Source organism: Neoarius graeffei, chromosome 8 (genome assembly GCF_027579695.1).
Source record: "Neoarius graeffei isolate fNeoGra1 chromosome 8, fNeoGra1.pri, whole genome shotgun sequence".
Classification (NCBI taxonomy): Eukaryota; Metazoa; Chordata; class Actinopteri; order Siluriformes; family Ariidae; genus Neoarius; species Neoarius graeffei.
Genome location: NC_083576.1, coordinates 14,899,954 through 14,920,552, shown reverse-complemented (window position 1 = coordinate 14,920,552; position 20,599 = coordinate 14,899,954). Strand labels below are relative to the sequence as shown.

The window sequence follows — 20,599 nt, the reverse complement described above, 5'->3', positions numbered from 1 at the left end:
TGCGCGCTTCGACAGCACATTGATACCTTCACTCCTCTTCGGGCATGGCCAGCTCCGTATCAATGCGCTGTCGAAGCGCGCAGAAGGTGTTAGTACGCCTGTCATTATAAACCTATGTAAACAGGAAAAACGCGGAAGAGTTTGGTCGCATCTAACTACAGCCCCAAAAAATACCATTGGCCATGCTGAGCCTAGCTACATTGCTAACAGGAGTGACAGCGCGTCTGACTGCGTCTGACTGACTGGGAGGTCGCGCAAAGCTCGGAGAGGTACGGATCAGCTCGTCTCAATTCAGATAAGAGCATATTTCATTATGGAAGTATGGTGGACTGTTCCTTTAAGGTGAAACTCTGGTTAATGCAGTTTATTTCCTTCCAAATATTTCAAGCTGTTACTTTGATTTCACTGAAATCCAGTTTTGCTATAACACGCCTCATAATTGGCGTATAAATGTTGTTGTGTAAAACGGAAAAACCCAAAGTGTAAAATATGCTCATAAGGCCAGGTTTTGTCGAGACCTCATTAGGTAAAAGTGCACTCCATAACCGTTTGTGTGATTGGCACATTGCATTTCCTTACTTCACAAGCTGTACTGCTGTTCATAGGACTTGAAACAGATTGACAACTTTCTGTAAAAGTACACACCCTATAACTATAACTATAGGGTGTGTACTTTACAAAAAGTTGTCATTCCAGAATATACTGCTTTTCCTTCCCCCCCATCATTATATTTGTTTAAATCAAAATAGCACTGACTAATGACTACTGTACCCTCCAAACCCATCACTGTAATATTTTATGTACTATTTTGGATTGTTCGAGGCATACATGATGAATCATTGTGTTGCTGGTAATTGAATCAAGCCACAAATTAAATGGAGTCCAAAAGTCTGCCTTCATTACCAAGAACTGTTTTTTTTTTTTTTTTAAATCAGTTATGTGTTAAAGTTAACACAGGTTTACCACATTAAATTATTCAACGTTTATTCAAAAGCTCTCTAAAAGCAGTTGTAACAGTAGAACGCCTAACATGGGGTTAAAGCCACATTGGGATAAAACCACACTGACTCAACATCAGCTGTTACTTGCTCAAGTCTGACCATTAACACTTTGTCGCTTTTTAGACATGTATGGCATGAATTAACAGAATCTTTCGATAGCTATCAGTGATATGCAATCATTTCTCAAACTGTTTAAAACGTGTCCCAGTTCTACATTCTACAATCATAAACATCAAATAAATAAAAGCTTGTAGTAGTTTTTGGTAAACAACATCATAAAAAGAGTTATTGGACTCTATTGTGGACAATGCAGTACATAAAATTGCATTAAAAACTGTACTGTTTGTTCTGTGGACAGCTTTTTTGTGTGTGTGTGTGTGCACTGTAAGAACCAGAGGAGTCAAGACCAATAAAGCAGCCCTGTTATGAGGCTAACCTCTAACCACAGTCATATCCATTTTCCAGCACAGCGCAGCTCAGCTGTCATCTGTTGTCTGGGTGCAATTATCAAGCTCAGTGAACAGGGAAGTGATGTCACTTCCTGTGCTCCGTGATATCACAGACCCAGAAATGGAGAGTCCACATTGTTGACGCGTGGAAAACGGAAACAGCAGGTTTTTTTTCACTCTGCCTCACAGATGCTGCGCTGCCTGCAAGACCCTAAAATAACAGAAAAAAAAATCCCACCATGAGCAAACGGTTAAAAAAAAAACTAATTTAAGACCCTTATCGACTCATTGCTATGTCTAAAGTTATTCCAGTCTTGTCCTCAGGTTCACTTCAAGGTGCCTGATTGTTATTAAAGTTTGTGAACTGAAGTTGCTGTATTATCCTGAATTGCTCCCAAGGGCACTATGAAAGCAAAATTACTTGTATGCTATAAGAATATAATTTTATATTCTTATACGACACCCACACAACTGTGAATGTATCTTTGTTAACTCACCTATAAAGAGGCCTTGGATGTTTAACTGTTTAATAAGGTATTAAACAACAGTTAAGCGTGCCTGGCCGTGTTCAGAGGCTGAGATGACAGGCAGGTACATGTGGAGCAGTAGTTGTCTAACTGGTCATGACTGGGGAAGGAAGCCAAATCTTTTCATTCTTTCCAGCCCTGAGGCTAACGTCCTTGTCATCTGCCATCTGTCTGGATGCAAACAATCGGGAATGTTAACTTTTCACTCACCTAGCCTGACACAAAAAAGTTTAGAAATACCTCACATTTTTATATTTACTGCTAACATTGAACGACTGTCTATGGTTTTGGTTTAGGAATCGAGTGACAGTATAGTCAGCTATACTCAACCGCTGTTATATTTTCTATTTGGCTGCAAATTCACAGAGAAAAAAAACCCCAAAAAACAAGATCAACTGTGCTACTGCTCACTTACGTATCCCCCCGCTCTTGCTTATATCAGAATGCAAGCAATTGAAGGAATAGGACACTTATTATGAATGTTGACTTCAACAAATAATTAACCCTGAAACAAGTAAGTAAAGAGCAGTGTCTCTCCCCAGGGGTTTCAAATAGCATCCTGGTAAACTGTCATTTTGAAATAGCATTTTGCTTCTTGAAATAGCATCAAAATCCACCTGTAAAGACGTTCAGTCGGTAAACAGGAAGTTGATGTGCGACAGACCTGAAAACGCTATACACGGTATAGAACCCCAAGCTGAAGCTCAATACCAAATATCAAGAAGTTGTGTTTTGTAGTTGCTGAGAAAAGTGTTACAAAAAGTTTGTAAATCCACACTATATTTTTCATAAAGACATTCAGTCGGTAAACAGGAAGTTGATGTGCGACAGACCTGAAAACGTTATACACGGTATAGAACCCCAAGCTGAAGCTCGATACCAAATATCAAGGAGTTATGTTTTGTAGTTGCTGAGAAAAGTGTTACAAAAAGTTTGTAAATCCACACTATATTTTTCATAAAGACATTCAGTCGGTAAACAGGAAGTCGATGTGTGACAGAACTGAAAACGTTATACATGGTATAGAACCCCAAGCTGAAGCTTGATACCAAATATCAAGCAGCTGTGATTTGTAGTTGCTGAGAAAAGTGTTACAAAAAGTTTGTAAATCCATGCTATATGTTTCGTAAATACATTCAGTAGGTAAACAGGAAGTCGATGTGCGACAGATTGAAAATGGTATACACGGTATAGAACCCCAAGCTGAAGTTTGGTACCAAGTGGGTATGATTTGTGGTTGCTGAGAAAAAGGGTGTTTTGGATGGACGGAAAGACGGATGGACAGACAGAGGTAAAAACCAGTATACCCCCCGTCCTTCGGAGCGGGGATATTAAAAAAAAAATCTCACCTGAGTTACAGTCATCGCTGTTCAATTGATTTCAAGTCGGACTTCATTACACAATCATTATTATTATTTATTATTATTATCACCGCCTCCACCTTTTTTAGAGGAGGTCATGTTTTCACTTCCATTTGTTTGTTTGTTTGTCTGTTCACAATGTAACTCAAAAAGTAGCAAACAGATTTTGATGAAATGTTGTGCAAAGGTAACCATGGGCCAAGGAACACTTGATTTAGCTTTTGATGCAAATCCGGATATGTATGTAGATCCATGATTTTTTTTTTTTGTCTGTTCCCAACTTAACTCAAAAATTAGTGAATGGATTTGGATGAAATTTGGTGGACAGCTTTAGTATTATCCTTGCTTTAGTCCTGGGTATGACTTTAAACTGCAACTGGTGATGAGTCTCAGGTCCGGGAGGACTTGAGTATTGGGGAAAGTGGAGTTACCCCTTAATCACCATTGTTCCCAGGTCTGCTCTGACCTGGAGTGGTAGCACCTGCCTGGGTTCCAGCTATGGGTTAAACAGTACATCACCAATAAGTCACTGGCAGCAGGGTACGTTTCGGTGTAATGTGGCAGATGAACCCAACAAGGTCAATGGCACACCACTAGATGTCATGCGGAAGAGACACTCAAATGGCCAATGGATGGCATCACTCGGCAAGTCAGTTGTCACTGCGGGGCATCTTCCATACCCGTCAGGTATGTGGCACTTTTGTGCATCACTTGGCATCAGGTCTGGGGGTCCAGAGAGACAACACGACAGGGGCATGACTTTGTTTGTCTTACCTTACTGTGCAAGGTGCTTCGCTAGGAGAGGAGAATAGTATGTGAGAGCTCACAAGGCCTGGCATTCCATGGCGGCTCGGCCGGGCTATTCATGCCGCTGCTGCGGATGGCTCTGTTTCTCTGGTGTGGTCCTTGCAGCCCATCTGCGTTTCTGCGCATCCTAATGAAACAGTCATCATCGCTAGCGATGGACAGCCGATGACGATGATGACAACGAGGTTGAAGTGATTTGATTTTGATCTTCATAATATGCGGCTTGGTGGAGGTATACACTCGACCAAGTGTCCCTCTAGTTACTCTTATTATCATCATGAAATATTATTGGAGTTGGCAATATCTGCAGTTGAGCCATAGCATTTACAAGTTTTCACCCCAGGACACCTGAAAACCATGTTTTTCTGTTTACATTGTGGCAATTCACTGAAGGGGAAAGGGTGAGGGATGTGAAAGATATGTATTTGTTTCTTGTAGCATTTTTTTCTCTTTATGTTGACTTTATCTAGGCGAACTTTGACCTATGAATTCACTTGCATCACAAGCTAGGTAGAGGGTTGGACTGCGGTCTCTTTAGTTGAAAAAAAATGGAGGAATTGCTTATTATTAAGGAGAGGTTACACTGAATTTGCTTTCCTGTTTTTGTAAATGTTGTTTGCTGTACATCTGGGGAAAAAAGCTGTTTCATCCACTAATATAGGATTTTGTTGCTGGCGATTTATATTTCTATTAAATTACAGTACCAGAGAGCTCAGATTACACCCCCCCCCCCCAATTTAACCCCTGGCGATAATGTCGCCTCTTCAGACCACCTCAGGAATCACACTCATGTTCCCAAAGATATTTTATTATCTGATTACCCAGTTGCATAAGGGGGAAAGATTTATGACAGCACAGAACCGAACCCAAGATGAAGACGTTAAAATAAGGTTGTGTTCGAGCTTTTCTGTTCACTGAATATTGTGACGTGCTGATATTCCATTTATTTTTGCTGACTACCTGCAAATTTCCAAGTTTCTGCTGTCAGCATGCAATACAAAGTGGGTTGAGGAGTTTCAGAGAACACAGCACCAGGTTGATTTTTGCTGTAGGAACACAACACTCACTTAAGTCTGGTGAATAAAAGCTGAACAGCTCTCTAAGAGGATGTGAGTCATTTCATTTTCACCGAGGGTCAATGCGAAAGGTCAGAAACCATCACACAAAAAGAAGCTATGAAGCCCTGCTTGGGGAGAGGAAAAGAAAAGAAAGAAAGGTTTGGGAGCCTGTTTTTTTCCCCTCCTGCCCAGTAGGATGCATTGGAATCTTCAGAGGAAAGAGAGAGAGAGAGAGAGAGAGAGAGATGAGGAGGAGGGAGACTGGAGTGAGTCCAGGGGAACTCCAGCTCCACATGACAGAGTTGAAAAAGAGCCACAAAAGAGCCGGAGCATGTTTCAGGCAGCGTACTTTTCATCCCTACAACCATGTTGCAATGCAGTCTCTCAGAACATATAAATTCATTTTTATTCTCCAATCCGGATCCATTTTTTAGGCCTAGACTAATCACTGTCATTAAATACTCAATCTATAGCCACCCTGTATAATATATTTTAAAAACGGTGTTCCTTACACTGTGGATACACTAGTTGAAGACTGCAAAAAGACCTGGTTTATATAATTTTTTTTTCTAATTGTTTAACGTGAGAATTTCTGTGCCCACAGTTCTTGACTGACTCAAACGTTCCAGTTTTGGTAAGATTCCTGTTCTTGGCTGACATGAGTAGGTTCTTCTGCTCTTGTAGCACATCTGCCTTAAGATTTGACGTGTTGTGCATTCTGAGATGCTTTTCTGCTCACCACGTTTGTAAAGAGTGATTATTTGAGTTACCAAGCCTTCCTGTTAACTTGAACCAGCCTGACCATTCTGTTCTGACCTCTCTCATGCACAAGGCGTTTCCACATGACTGCCATTCACTGAATGAGTTTTGTTTTCGCACCATTCTGTGCAAACTCTAAAGTGTTGAGTGTGAAAATCCCAGGAGATCAGGGGTTTCTGAGCCCGTCTGGCGGCACCAAACATGCCAAGTCACTGAGATCACATTTTCCTCCCATTCTGATGTTTGATGTGAACGTTACTCAAGCTTTCAATCTGTATCTGCATGATGTTATGCGTTGTACAACGCCGATTCCAAAAAAGTTGGGACAGAGTACAAATTGTGAATAAAAACAGAATGCAATAATTTACAAATCTCAAAAACTGTTATTGTATTCACAATAGAACATAAACAACATATCAAATGTCGAAAGTGAGACATTTTGAAATTTCATGCCAAATACTGGCTCATTTGAAATTTCATGACAGCAACACATCTCAAAAAAGTTGGGACAGGGGCAATAAGAGGCTGGAAAAGTTAAAGGTACAAAAAAGGAACAGCTGGAGGACCAAATTGCAACTCATTAGGTCAATTGGCAATAGGTCATTAACATGACTGGGTATGAAAAGAGCATCTTGGAGTGGCATCGGCTCTCAGAACTAAAGATGGGAAGAGGATCACCAATCCCCCTAATTCTGTGGCGACAAATAGTGGAGCAATATCAGAAAGGAGTTCGACAGTGTGAAATTGCAAAGAGTTTGAACATATCATCATCTACAGTGCATAATATCATCAAAAGATTCAGAGAATCTGGAAGAATCTCTGTGCGTAAGGGTCAAGGCCGGAAGACCATACTGGGTGCCCGTGATCTTCGGGCCCTTAGACGGCACTGCATCACATACAGGCATGCTTCTGTATTGGAAATCACAAAATGGGCTCACGAATATTTCCAGAGAACATTATCTGTGAACACAATTCACCGTGCCATCCGCCATTGCCAGCTAAAACTCTATAGTTCAAAGAAGAAGCCGTATCTAAACGTGATCCAGAAGCGCAGACGTCTTCTCTGGGCCAAGGCTCATTTAAAATGGACTGTGGCAAAGTGGAAAACTGTTCTGTGGTCAGACGAATCAAAATTTGAAGTTCTTTATGGAAATCAGGGACGCCGTGTCATTCGGACTAAAGAGGAGAAGGACGACCCAAGTTGTTATCAGCGCTCAGTTCAGAAGCCTGCATCTCTGATGGTATGGGGTTGCATTAGTGCGTGTGGCATGGGCAGCTTACACATCTGGAAAGACACCATCAATGCTGAAAGGTATATCCAGGTTCTAGAGCAACATATGCTCCCATCCAGACGACGTCTCTTTCAGGGAAGACCTTGCATTTTCCAACATGACAATGCCAAACCACATACTGCATCAATTACAGCATCATGGCTGCGTAGAAGAAGGGTCCGGGTACTGAACTGGCCAGCCTGCAGTCCAGATCTTTCACCCACAGAAAATATTTGGCGCATCATAAAACGGAAGATACGACAAAAAAGACCTAAGACAGTTGAGCAACTAGAATCCTACATTAGACAAGAATGGGTTAACATTCCTATCCCTAAACTTGAGCAACTTGTCTCCTCAGTCCCCAGATGTTTACAGACTGTTGTAAAGAGAAAAGGGGATGTCTCACAGTGGGAAACATGTGTAAAAACTTCCACATCATTGCATTCCATTTTTATTTACAATTTGTACTTTGTCCCAACTTTTTTGGAATCGGGGTTGTATAATTACATTAAACAGTGTGTGAATGAGGAATGGTATGGGTGTTCCTATTAAAGTGGCCAGTGAGTGTATACAGTGCATATATATATATATATCTCATCTCATTATCTCTAGCCGCTTTATCCTGTTCTACAGGGTCGCAGGCAAGCTGGAGCCTATCCCAGCTGACTACGGGTGAAAGGCGGGGTACACCCTGGACAAGTCGCCAGGTCATCACAGGGCTGACACATAGACACAAACAACCGTTCACACTCACATTCACACCTACGGTCAATTTAGAGTCACCAGTTAACCTAACCTGCATGTCTTTGGACTGTGGGGGAAACTAGAGCACCCAGAGGAAACCCACGCGGACACGGGGAGAACATGCAAACTCCGCACAGAAAGGCCCTCGCCAGCCACGGGGCTCGAACCTGGACCCTCTTGCTGTGAGGCGACAGCGCTAACCACTACGACGCCCATATATATATATATATATATATAGTGCCTTGCAAAAGTATTCATACCCCTTGAACTTTTTCACATTTTTCCACCTTACAACCACAAACTTAAAAGTTTTTTATTGAGATTTTATGTGATAGACCAACACAGAGTAGCACATAATTGTAAAGTGAAACAAAAATGATAAATGGTCTTCAAAATTTTAAACAAATAAAAATCTGAAAAATGTAGTGTGCATTAGTATTCAGCCCCCTGTCCTCTGATACCTCTAAATACAATCCAGTGTAATCAGTTGCCTTCAGAAGTCATCTAATTAGTTAATAGAGTCCTACTGTGTGTAATTTACTCTCAGCATAAATACACTTGTTCTGTGAAGGCCTCAGTGGTTTGTTAGAGAACACTGAAGAACAAACAGCATCATGAAGACCAAAGAACTCACCAGACAGGTCATGGATAAAGTTCTGGAGAAGTTTAAAGCAGGTTATAAAAAAATATCCCAAGCTCTGAACATCTCAAGAAGCACTGTTCAATCCATCATTCAAAAATGGAAAAAGTATGGCACAACTGCAAACCTACCAAGACATGGCTGTCCACCTAAACTGACAGAGCGAGCAAGGAGAGCACTGGTCAGAAAAGCAGCCAAGAGGCCCATGATCACTCTGGAGGATCTGCAGAAATCCACAGCTCAGGCGGGAGAATCTGTGCACAGGACAACTATAAGTCATACACTCCACAAATCTGGCCTTTTTGGAAGAGTGGCAAGAAGAAAGCCATTGTTGAAAGACAGGCATAAGAAGCCATGTAGGGGACACAGCAAACATGTGGAAGAAGGTGCTTTGGTCAGATGAGACCAAAGTTGAACTTTTTGGCCTAAATGCAAAGCGCTATGTGTGGCGGAAAACTAACACTGCTCATCACCCTGCACACACCATCCCCACTGTGAAACATGGTGGTGGCAGCATCATGCTATGGGGATGCTTTTCTTCAGCAGGGACAGGGAAGCTGGTCAGAGTTGATGGGAAGATGGATGGAGCTAAATACAGGGCAATCCTGGAAGAAAACCTGTTGGAGGCTGCAAAAGACTTGAGACTGGGAAGGAGATTCACCTTCCAGCAAGACAATGACCCTAAACATACAGCCAGAGCTACAATGGACTGGTTTAGATCAAAGAATATTCATGTGCTAGAATGGTCCAGTCAAAGTCCAGACCTAAATCCCACTGAGCATCTGTGGCAAGACTTGAAAATTGCTGTTCACAGACGCTCTCCATCCAATCTGGCTGAGCTTGAGCTATTTTGCAAAGAAGAATGGGCAAAAATTTCAGTGTCTAGATGTGCAAAGCTGGTAGAGACATACCAAAAAAGACTTGCAGCTGTAATTGCAGCAAAAGGTGGCTCTACAAAGTATTGATGCAGGGGGGCTGAATACTAATGCATATCACATTTTGCAGATTTTTATTTGTTTAAAATTTTGAAGACCATTTATCATTTTCATTTCACTTCACAATTATGTGCTACTCTGTGTTGGTCTATCACATAAAATATCAAAAAAAAAAACCTTTTAAGTTCGTGGTTGTAAGGTGGAAAAATGTGAAAAAGTGAAAAAGTTCAAAGGGTATGAATACTTTTGCAAGGCACTATATATATATATATATATATATATATATATATATATATATATATATATATAAAATATTACACGGTTGCACAAAGATCTGAAGTTTATCTTCGAGTGGTGAATATATTCATGAGAGAGCAAACAAGTGAAAATATTTTCAACATGAGAAGATAAACTTCATATCCTCACATCACCGTGTAATGTTCTTTATATTATATGGACACATCCACAAAAATATGCAAGTTAATCAAAAGAATTTTAATTTTGAACCAGTTTGCCTTTTTGACAACATACGTCTAGTCAGCGGGAAAACACTGAGAGTGATGTTATCGGAGTGAAATATCAGGAATTATTATCCATACAGGACACTTTTTCGCTGGAATAAAAGCACGTTCTATTCCCTTCTAGCGGGTTTCATTCATTTGGTTTGATAGCATGCAATATTGTTTGCATATCACTTATCCTACATGTATTACGTCAGTCTACCCAATGGAGAATGAGCTTTGAATATGGTTTACGATATTGCACATTGTCAAGGCAGCATGATGTGACACGTCGGAGGTGATGCGAATATCCCATGAGAAAGTTTTCTGATGCGTACGTGCAGAAGCATTTGTTTTTCGGCAGGAAAGAGAAAGACGTGTTGAATACCCGAAAGGCTACCAAAACTTCATTAGATATTCTTCACGCATATTTACAAGCAGTGGCGAACCGTTACTATTAGAGCTCAGATTTGAGCGCAGCCAAAACTTAGCCAGACACCAAAAAAGCAACAGGACAAAGGAATTTGCAAGGGATTAGTGGCAGGCTGCCAGGTTGCTCCATTGTGTGTAGTTGTTGATGTTGATTTTAAAAGTGACTCAGTAAATTACACAGGGAAATGAGTACTTAATTCTGAGTGAAAAATACTGTAACAAGCATGCAGTGTGGAAGAAGAGTCTGGAGACAGAAATCTTAGTTTCTCAGTCGTTAGTCTGTGCTACTTGCTCTCGATAGCACTGGCTTGACTGCTTTATTAGCATTCACTAACACTACTGATGAACGCTACACCATCTGGAAGCTAACTTCACTGCTGCGCTGACTCACGGTTAAGCTCACATTGGCCTTCGAGAAGGCCGAGGGCGATAAAATTTTTGGTCCCTCCCACTATAAATCAAAATCTGACTGGTTAATTCATCCGTCACTTCTGACATAAACATACGCTGCCATGGCCTTCTGTCCTGGCAATGAAGTCCTAACCAATGAGTGAATCAGCTCTAAACTCTCCTCAGCCTGGAGACAACAAACAAAAAAATAAAATCTCACTGGATAACTCGATTTTAATGTTTTCAGGACAGTATGAATGGAATATATCTGATATACCACTCAACGCCGGCCAATATTATTTAAAAATGTCACTCAGATTCGTGATGTATTTCATATGAAAAATGCAAGTTTTTCACCATGAGAGGATAAACTTCATATCTTCAAGCCAACTTCCATATATATATATATATATATATATATATATATATATATATATATATGGAAGTTGGTTTACAATATTGCACATTGTCAAGGCAGCATGATGTCACACGTCGGAGGTGATGCGAATATCCAATGAGAAAGTTTTATATATATATATATATATATATATATATATATTTCACACTGGGTTATGAGTTTATTAGTTTCTTTATTAGGTATACCTCATAATAAAAAACAGCTCAGCGTATGCATATTTATTTATACACACATATTCAGTTGCCAGTTTATTATCTCCACCTAATAAAGTAATAAACTTCCAGCTGTGTGTAAATCACAACTTAATATACAGTGCATTGTTTTAATTAACAAATCTGTTCGTTTGGATCTTTAACACAAACCCACAGTCTAAACCGGTGTTAAAACGGAACATCCTGTTCAAGTGAAGTGGTTCCAATAGTTTGTGGACTGTTATGATGTGTGAGATCTTTAACACGTTTTGATAGCACTGAGCAATAGGCGCGTGATTGCAATGGGTGTTTAGAGGCTGCTTTAACGAAGGCTATTTTTCAAGCAACACATAATTTCTTGACATGATGGATATACTGTCAGGGTGTGTTTATGAGGTGATTCTCTCGAGTAAATAGCGTTGCAGTAGAGGCGCTCGCATCCCGCTGCATTCTTACAAAACCCGGCTGGTGTGGTTAGCGTCTGGCTAACAACATGGAGAGGAGTTCAAATGATCACAGGTTTGCAGTGTGGAAACTTACAGCTTAGCAATGTTATAGCTCTATATCACTCTCCTTCTCTGTCGCCATAGTAACTTATTAAGCCTTGTCTGATTCATCCCTAGTGTCCATTCAGGCAGCATATATTATGGCCTGTTTATAGGGTGGCTTTTTACCTCGCTTATGCACAGACAATGAAGGCTAATTCACTTTCTTAGGGTCAGCTGACCTTGTGACCGTTTCCGTTTTGAGACAACAGAGTGAGAGGAAGAGCAAGTAAGGGGAGAGAGAGAGAGAGAGAGAGAGAGTGGCTTTCCTGTTCTCTGGCTCGACATAAATAGCCATGGCCAGTCAGATTGACATAATGGACCTCAACCACTGCGTGCTGTCACAGTATTCCAGCAGAGAAGGTGTCATCTTGTTAACGATAGCCTTACTTAGCTACATAACAAGCCTACTACTATTATTATAGCAGTATAAAACATTTATTGCCTCTGTGGCATCTCTAACACACGTCACCCTGCTGTAACTGGAATCTGAGATGATCATTTTAACAGCTTTCTTTACTTAATCAATAGATGGAAAACTTATTTGTCAATACAGATCGCGGTCATTAAGTCATAGAGCCATGAAGTTCAAGTTAGTTACAAACGAACACATGCCACATGAAGGACGTAACGCCAACTAATAAGTCAGCTATCCGGTGTCTGTGTGTTCACCAGAAGTCGTGAATGTAGCCACTGAGTCTTACGGAAGTTGTGTTTTTACTGTAGCAGTCAGAATAATTCGGCGTGTCTCACTAACACGATTAGCACAACACTGTGGTTTGAATCAAAAAATAACCAAACACTATTGTTTAAGCAGTTTATTTTGGTCGTTTGAAACCCCTATATTTAGCCACTGTGGCTTTTGAAGAGCATGGAAAAGGTGACTGAGTTTGTTTTTCACTGCAACATTTCCTGTGTGCCGCGAGGAGAGGAAAACCGCACGCTCTGTGACGCGGCAGCTCGACACACAGAAAGGGCAAGTCAGAGGCGTGGAAAACAAGACAGCAGGAAGAGGCCAAAAAAAGAAGGGAAAAAAAAACCCTCAACTCATTGCTTGCTTTGTTAATCAGATCTAAAGAACGCGTTCCTATTGAGAGTGCAGGAGAATTATCACTGCCTTTGATATCGACAAGGCTGATGCAGTTTCTGTGGTGAGATACAGTCATGAAAAACTACTGCGTTGTATATACGTCAGTTTACAGTTAGAACATTTAGGCTGTATACGTGACGAAATTAGAGGAACTGAGCTGCTCGCATTTACAACAAAATCCACATTGAACTTCTAGGCAAAGAGAATCACAGAATAATGTGCATTTCAAAGAAAACAACGTACTTTTATTGACTCACACATATAAAGCTATTTGGTCTGAAACGTCCTGTTTCTGTAGAAACATTTATTTATATACACTACCATTCAAAAGTTTGGGGTCACTTTGAAATGTCCTTATTTTTGAAAGAAAAGCACTGTTCTTTTCAATGAAGATCACTTTAAACTAATCAGAAATCCACTCTATACATTGCTAATGTGGTAAATGACTATTCTAGCTGCAAATGTTTGGTTTTTGGTGCAATATCTACATATCGTAGGTGTATAGAGGCCCATTTCCAGCAACTATCACTCCAATGTTCTAATGGTACAATGTGTTTGCTCATTGCCTCAGAAGGCTAATGGATGATTAGAAAACCCTTGTACAATCATGTTAGCACAGCTGAAGTCAAGGGGATAATAATAATAATAATAATAATAATAATAATAATAATAATATGTTTAACTTGTATAGCTCCTTTCTCACACCCAAGGTCACTTTACAATTCCAAAAAAAAAAAGAGTCCACCATGTAACTCCAGCGGTGTAGCTGGCCGCAGTCCCACCAAAAGGTGCATGAAGATAAATCCCACACCGCCTGCACAGCTGCCGCAATGCCACCAGGCAACAGCCTTCATTAGACCGTGCCATGGATCCAGAAAGCGAGCACAGAAGCACCACCGCACAGAACCCTGGACAACTCCGATGTTAAAGAGAACAAGCTCATGACAGTCCATAGCAAGCAGAACGTGCATCACCCATGGCAGACCTAGGCCTGAGGAAACCGACGCCCAAAACTGGGTTTGGAGCTGTGCCACAACATTCAAACAAATAACAAACATCAAACCATACAAACACAAAAAGAAAAAAAGGGGGGAAGAAAAAAAAAAAGTACAACCCCGATTCCAAAAAAGTTGGACGTTTACAGACTGTTGTAAAGAGAAAAGGGGATGTCTCACAGTGGTAAACATGGCCTTGTCCCAACTTTTTTGAGATGCGTTGTTGTCATGAAATTTAAAAGCACCTAATTTTTCTCTTTAAATGATACATTTTCTCAGTTTAAACATTTGATATGTCATCTATGTTCTATTCTGAATAAGATATGGAATTTTGAAACTTCGACATCATTGCATTCCGTTTTTATTTACATTTTGTACCCTGTCCCAGCTTTTTTGGAATCGGGGTTGTAAAAGAAAAACTCAAAAGAAGCGGCAGCCAAAATGCACACAGCGTACTCTCAACTGGAAATGTAAGTGTGTCAGTTATGGGGATAAACTGTCCTTGACTTGTGAATGTTCTCAAAAGCAGCCCATTACGTACATATTGAGCTGAGTCAAACTCAACACTAGACATTCTTCATGTCTGTCTTAAGATCCCTGTCTGTTCAAGGTAACAGCAAAATCCTACAGTCAGAGGACCATCAGGGCTTTTAGGCCTTCAGAGAAATCCCAAACATATTTCAAATATTATATTTAGTTTATTTCATTCTTTCATAATTTCATGATAATTATTCTCTTCTAATTTTAATTTGGCCTCATTTTCTATCAAATTTGCTTCAGGAATGAAAGAGTTACTGTCCTGAAAACATTAAAATCGAGTTATCCAGTGAGATTTTTTTGTTTGTCTCTTGACTGAGAAGAGTTTCGAGCTGCCTCACTCATTGGTTAGGACTTCATTGTCGGGACAGAAGGCCATGGCAGTGTATGTTTATGTCGGAAATGACAGATGAATTAACCAGTCAGATTTTGATTTATAGTGGGAGGGACCAAAAATTTTATCACCCTTGGCCTTCTCAAAGGCCAATGTGAGCTTAACCGTGAGTCAGCGCAGCAGTGAAGTCACCTTCCAGATAGTGTAGCGTTCATCAGTAGTGTTAGTGAATGCTAATAAAGCAGTCAAGCCAGTGCTATCGAGAGCAAGTAGCACAAGCTAACGACTGAGAAACTAAGATTTCTGTCTCCAGACTCTTCTTCCATGCTGCACACTTGCAACAGTATTTTTCACTCAGACTTAAGCACTAAATTACACCCTGTGTAATTTACTGAGTCACTTTTAAAATCAACAGCTACACACAATGGAGCAACCCGGCAGCCTGCCGCTAATCCCTTGCAAATTCCTTTGCCCTGTTGCTTTTTTGGTATCTGGCTAAGTTTTAGCTGAGCTCAAGTCCCAGCTCTAATAGTAACGGTTCGTCACTGCCTCTCACAAACCATTGATAATAATCGATTACGTTCACTCAGCTTGACGGACATATCAACCTGATTAAAAAAATAAGTAAATAGTTATGGGAAAAAGAAATCACATCCTATGCTTTTATTTATCAGGAACTGAAACGACAGTTGTGTGGTCTTCACCAATGTCTACGGTATAAACTAAAATAAGCTCACAGCAGAACAGAAACCCCACAACACATTTCAATATACAGTATAGCCATTGTTCCCAAAATCTTTTCCCAAACATTAGTTAATACTCAAGAAGTATGACTACCTCTATAAAAACTGAACTTTTGGCAGTTTGGTGTTCTCGAGACGTTCGTGTGCATCCTTCCATGATGAAAGGACATCAGCCATGACTTCAGAGAAGCAATACGGGTTTATGAAAAGGATCAGAGTAAAGGATCAGAGATGAGTGTTCAACTTCGGTACACACAAAGTGAAACTGAAAGAGATGTGAGGAAATTGTGATGAGTGCGTCTACGACGTATGAGTGTGCTGAGTATGTGGAGATGTTCTTTACTGTGTAAAATCAGGAAATAAGACTAGAGCATATCCTTCCACAGATTATGTACAAACACCAATGTGCTTTAGCAATGGATATTCTTCATCTCCTGTACGTCAGAAGATAATTGCTTTTAGATGATCTAGGTTTATATTCCATGGTCCATGAATGACCCAAGGCTTTTAGGTGGGAGCAAGTCGGTGTCCTATGAAAGCCTTATTTGGTAAACCTACTCAATTTCCAATAACTACGCACTTCCCTGTATAAATCCATAGATGGCACTGAGCAGTGTGCTCCAGAACATATCCGCAATTAACAAGAGGTCAGCTCGTCTACTCTACAGCACTGAAAGCTCTACATTGCATGAACAAGGTTGCTATGGGGACTGGAAGGAGTGCTTGAGCGTGCTCCTGAAGAAGGTATTGAGAATGTTTTCTAATCAAGGGGTATGAAAAAGGAATGTGTTGGCAAGTTTGACCTCTTCACCACCTCACTCTCTCACTTTCCTTCTCACCCCAGGGTTAGGCTGACAGCATGGACTATTGAGTTATTTTAATCGACTTGTAGCTTTTTTTTTTTTTTGCCAAGCGCATGTCTGGCAGGCTCGTTCTTCTCTGTGGATACGATCAGTCATTTTTCCCAGCATCGGTTGTGACACCGACCACAACAGACTTTGGTTTTCTGCCCTTTCAGTACTGCTGGAGCAATGTGGAAACGTGGCCGCAAGTCTCGGCACCTGCAGGGAGGAACGGACAGCTGGATGAGTGACAGGGCCATCGTTGTGGCTGTCTGGTTGCAATACACACACATACACACACACACACACTGCATGCTGCTGGAAGCACAGGTTACTATCACTCTGCTGCCAGAGTGACACAACAGTTCCAGAAAAAAACAAGCGCCAGAGGTTTGGAGCTCTGAATAACTCCAGCGGAAGCTATGTGACTAAACCATGCAAACATTTTAATTGCTCCTTAATGATATGAAAATCTTTTACAAACTTCAGACGAAAAAAAAAGACAAATGAAAAAAAGAGAAAGAAACGACTCAGACTGATGATGTCGAGAATCGAGAACCTTTTTCCCCCCTTCCTTTCATTCCTACAGTTTGCTAGATACTTCAAATGCCTCATCATTTCATTCCTATCACTTCTTTTTCTTCTTGTGTACTGTATAAGTACTGTACATGCTCTTACTTGCTCTTGCCCTAAGCTCACCTCGGGAAAAAAAATGCCAAGGATGAGGGCTTGATATGGAGGTTTAGAAAGAGGACAAGAGAACATTGACATAATTTAGTAGAAAAGGAAGATACTGAGGAACTGGGGGGCGGGGGAGAGGAAGAGGGAAGGAGGTTTAAACTTTTGGATATGGAGTGTTATATGGATTGGCAAATGACCCTCAGGCAAAGCAGCCTGTGAAAAAAAAAAAAGACAACAAAACATGGCTGGGGTAATGTGTTTTTGCTGTAAGTGTCATCTGGCGGGTTTACTGAGACGGGTGATTGAGTGTCGAAACTTCTCATGTGCTTTTTCCCCCCTCTCTTGCCGTCTGGGTGCAACATCAAATGATCTCAACGTCAACAGCATTCTCTGAAATCTATATCAGAGAGTTCAGACATCAAATCCCACAAATGCATATTGGACTAGATGTCTCATATGATACAGAACGTGGTAAATAATCAGATAGTCATCCAATACTCAGTCCATGAACAACTATAATTGCACACTAGAGCTTTTGATAAGTGCGTGGTCTTAAAGAAATGGCCAATTTATACATCCATCCCAAATAGAGTCGATTAGCCAAGACATGGCTGAGCTAGTGTCTGATATTTCCTTTTTTCACAGAACGTAGATACCAAATAGAGGAAGGATTTTCTCTTGCAAAATCTTTTGCATAAATATAACGCCTCAAACTATGCACAAACTAAATCCCTTTTTTAACCCCTAAAAAAAATCCCCTGGCTTATTATTCACTTTGTTATTCACTTTAAAGCATATTATTCATTATGCATTATTTAGTGATTACAGTGAAACCGATAACCATTGCCTCCTAGGAGTCGGGAAGAAATAAGGACTAATAAATAACTAGGGAATAAATAGTATTACAGACTTGATAATGTTCTCAAATGTTTTGCAGTCAGGGATAGTGTTGCTAAGTCTCAGCAAAATTTCCAGCCCAACTAAATTTCAAAAAACACACAAAAAGACCTGAAACTGGATTAAAAAGTTGAGCATGAGGAAAAGCAGACACATTTTTCTTCTTTTTTTGTTTTACTCTCTGCTTAGTAAATTACGCAAGCGTATTACTGCCATGCGAGAAAAAGAAAAACGTATTGGTATCACGTTAAAATGTTATAACAAGATGTTTTTCGATGTTTTAAAGAAAATATCTCGCAAATTGAGCTAAAAGTCTGTCTTTATGTCTGTGCTTTATAAAAAAGCTGCATTTTGAGTGGATTTGTTCTTAACGATATAACCACTAAAGTGATGAAAATAGACAGGACTATTTTTTTGTCAGGGAGGCCGCCATAACGCCATCGTGCGTGATGTCATTTTCCGCAAGCACAGCGGAGGTGTACAAGTGCATGTCATGCATACTAGTGTCAGCATGGTGAAGGATTTGTCAGGGACAGTTGGACACAGATGTAAGTGCAGAAGATGATAAAATAAAGTGCAAACAGGCAAACAGGCCAAATCGGCAGGCGGATATCATAAAACAGGCAAGAGGCCTAGCGAAACACAAACAGAATATCATAGATAGAAGCAGGGTCAAAAACAAGGAACAGAAATCAGAAACCAGGAAATCAGTCAGGAAACAAGGCTTGCTAATGTGTCACAACAATGCAATACTTTGCAAATTAAGTCTGCATTCTGAGTCCTTATATAGATGTGCTGATTGCGCCTTAATCCTGTGCAAGTGTGTATCATTCATGGCATGTGTGTGAGTCAGTTTGGAGCGCGCGCTGTCCAGAGCACACCTGAGAGTTCTTCTGTTGTGACAACTAGACTATAGTATAATATTATGGTCTAGCATGACTTCTCGGTCAAGTTGTTTGCATTTCTTCACAAAAAATTATGCCAATGCAGTATTAGAAAAGAAATCAAAATAAAGTAATGGCCAGTTTATTGCCTGTTTATAAAAAATTATATATATATACACACACACACACACACACACACACACACACACACACACACTGGATATAAAAAGTGTACACACCCCGTTAAAATGATAGATTTTTCTGATGTAAAAAAATGAGACCATGATAAATAATTTCAAAATTTTTCCCACCTTTAATGTGACCTAAAACCTGTACAATTCAATAGAAAAACACACAAATCTGTTCGGGGGAAAAACACAAGAAATAAAAAATGTACAATAAGCTGGTTGCATAAGTGTGCACACCGTTAACCTAATACTTTGTTGAAGCACCTTTTGATTTAATTGCAGCATTCGGTCTTTTTGGGTTTTAAATTAAAATGACTCTGATTAACCCCAAATAAAGTTCAGACATTTACTCAGTTGCATCCTCCAGCAAAAGCCAGGGTTCACAGAGAGCTTACAAAGCATCAAAGGGATCTTATTGTTGAAAGGTATCAGTCAGGGGAAGGATACGAAAACATTTCCACGGCATTAGATATACCATGGAGCACAGTGAAGACCGTCATCAAGAAGTGGAGAAAATATGGGACAACAGTGACATTACTGAGAACTGGACGTCCCTCCAAAATTGATGAAAAGACAAGATGAAAACTGGTCAGGGAGGCTGCCAAGAGGCCTACAGCAACACTGAAGGAGCTGCAGGAATTTCTGGCAAGGACTGGTTGTGTACTACATGTGACAACAATCTCCCGTATTCTCCATATGTCTGGACTATGAGGTAGGGTCAAAGAAAAACATCCAGACCTGGCTAAATTTTGCAAAAAAAAAATACATCAACTCTCCCAAAAGTATGTGGGAAAATGTGTTATGGTCTGATGAAACCAAGGTTGAACTTTTTGGCCACAAATCTGAAAGGTAAGTTTGGTGCAAAAACAAGGGGCGTAGCTGGGGGGGGGGGGTCCTAAGGTGCCCGTGACCCCCCCCCCTTGTCGAACCATACATTTTTTCAATAGCCGCATAAGAAAATTAGAAAAGTGCTCACTGTAATTTTTCTAACATTTTTTTAAAAAATTAGATTTGTCACCTCAGCCTCATTGGGGTTTCTCTAACCTTGCATGGACTTCCTGTGGTTTGGGTACGAAAACCCAGTTTGTCAGAGTGTGTGTGGGAGAGGCGGATGCAAATGCAGATATGTTAAATAATACACAGTGCGATATGAGCATAAAGTGCGTGAAACGCACACAACAGGCAAACAGTCCGAAACAGCAGGCAAAGTCGTAATCAAGGAAACAGGCAGGAGGTCAATCGAAGCGCGGACAGAATATCAGAGGCAAAACTATACAAGATCAAAGGACGAGAAACAGGAGTCGAAAAACCAGGAGGTCAACAGGAACAGGAAACAAGGCCCAGTAAGGCACACTAGAAGTGGTGTAATACTTCGCATTG

The 20,599-nt window shown here is 40.4% G+C and overlaps 1 long non-coding RNA gene across 1 annotated transcript; it reads right to left on the bottom strand.

The window, feature by feature from the left end:
* Positions 1–1,009: 1,009 nt before the first annotated feature.
* Positions 1,010–15,909, bottom strand: LOC132890057 (uncharacterized). Its single transcript, XR_009655142.1, has 3 exons — positions 15,822–15,909; positions 1,948–2,148; positions 1,010–1,661 (listed from the first exon to the last, which is right to left on the bottom strand). It is a non-coding gene; the product is annotated as an uncharacterized LOC132890057 (long non-coding RNA).
* Positions 15,910–20,599: the final 4,690 nt, after the last annotated feature.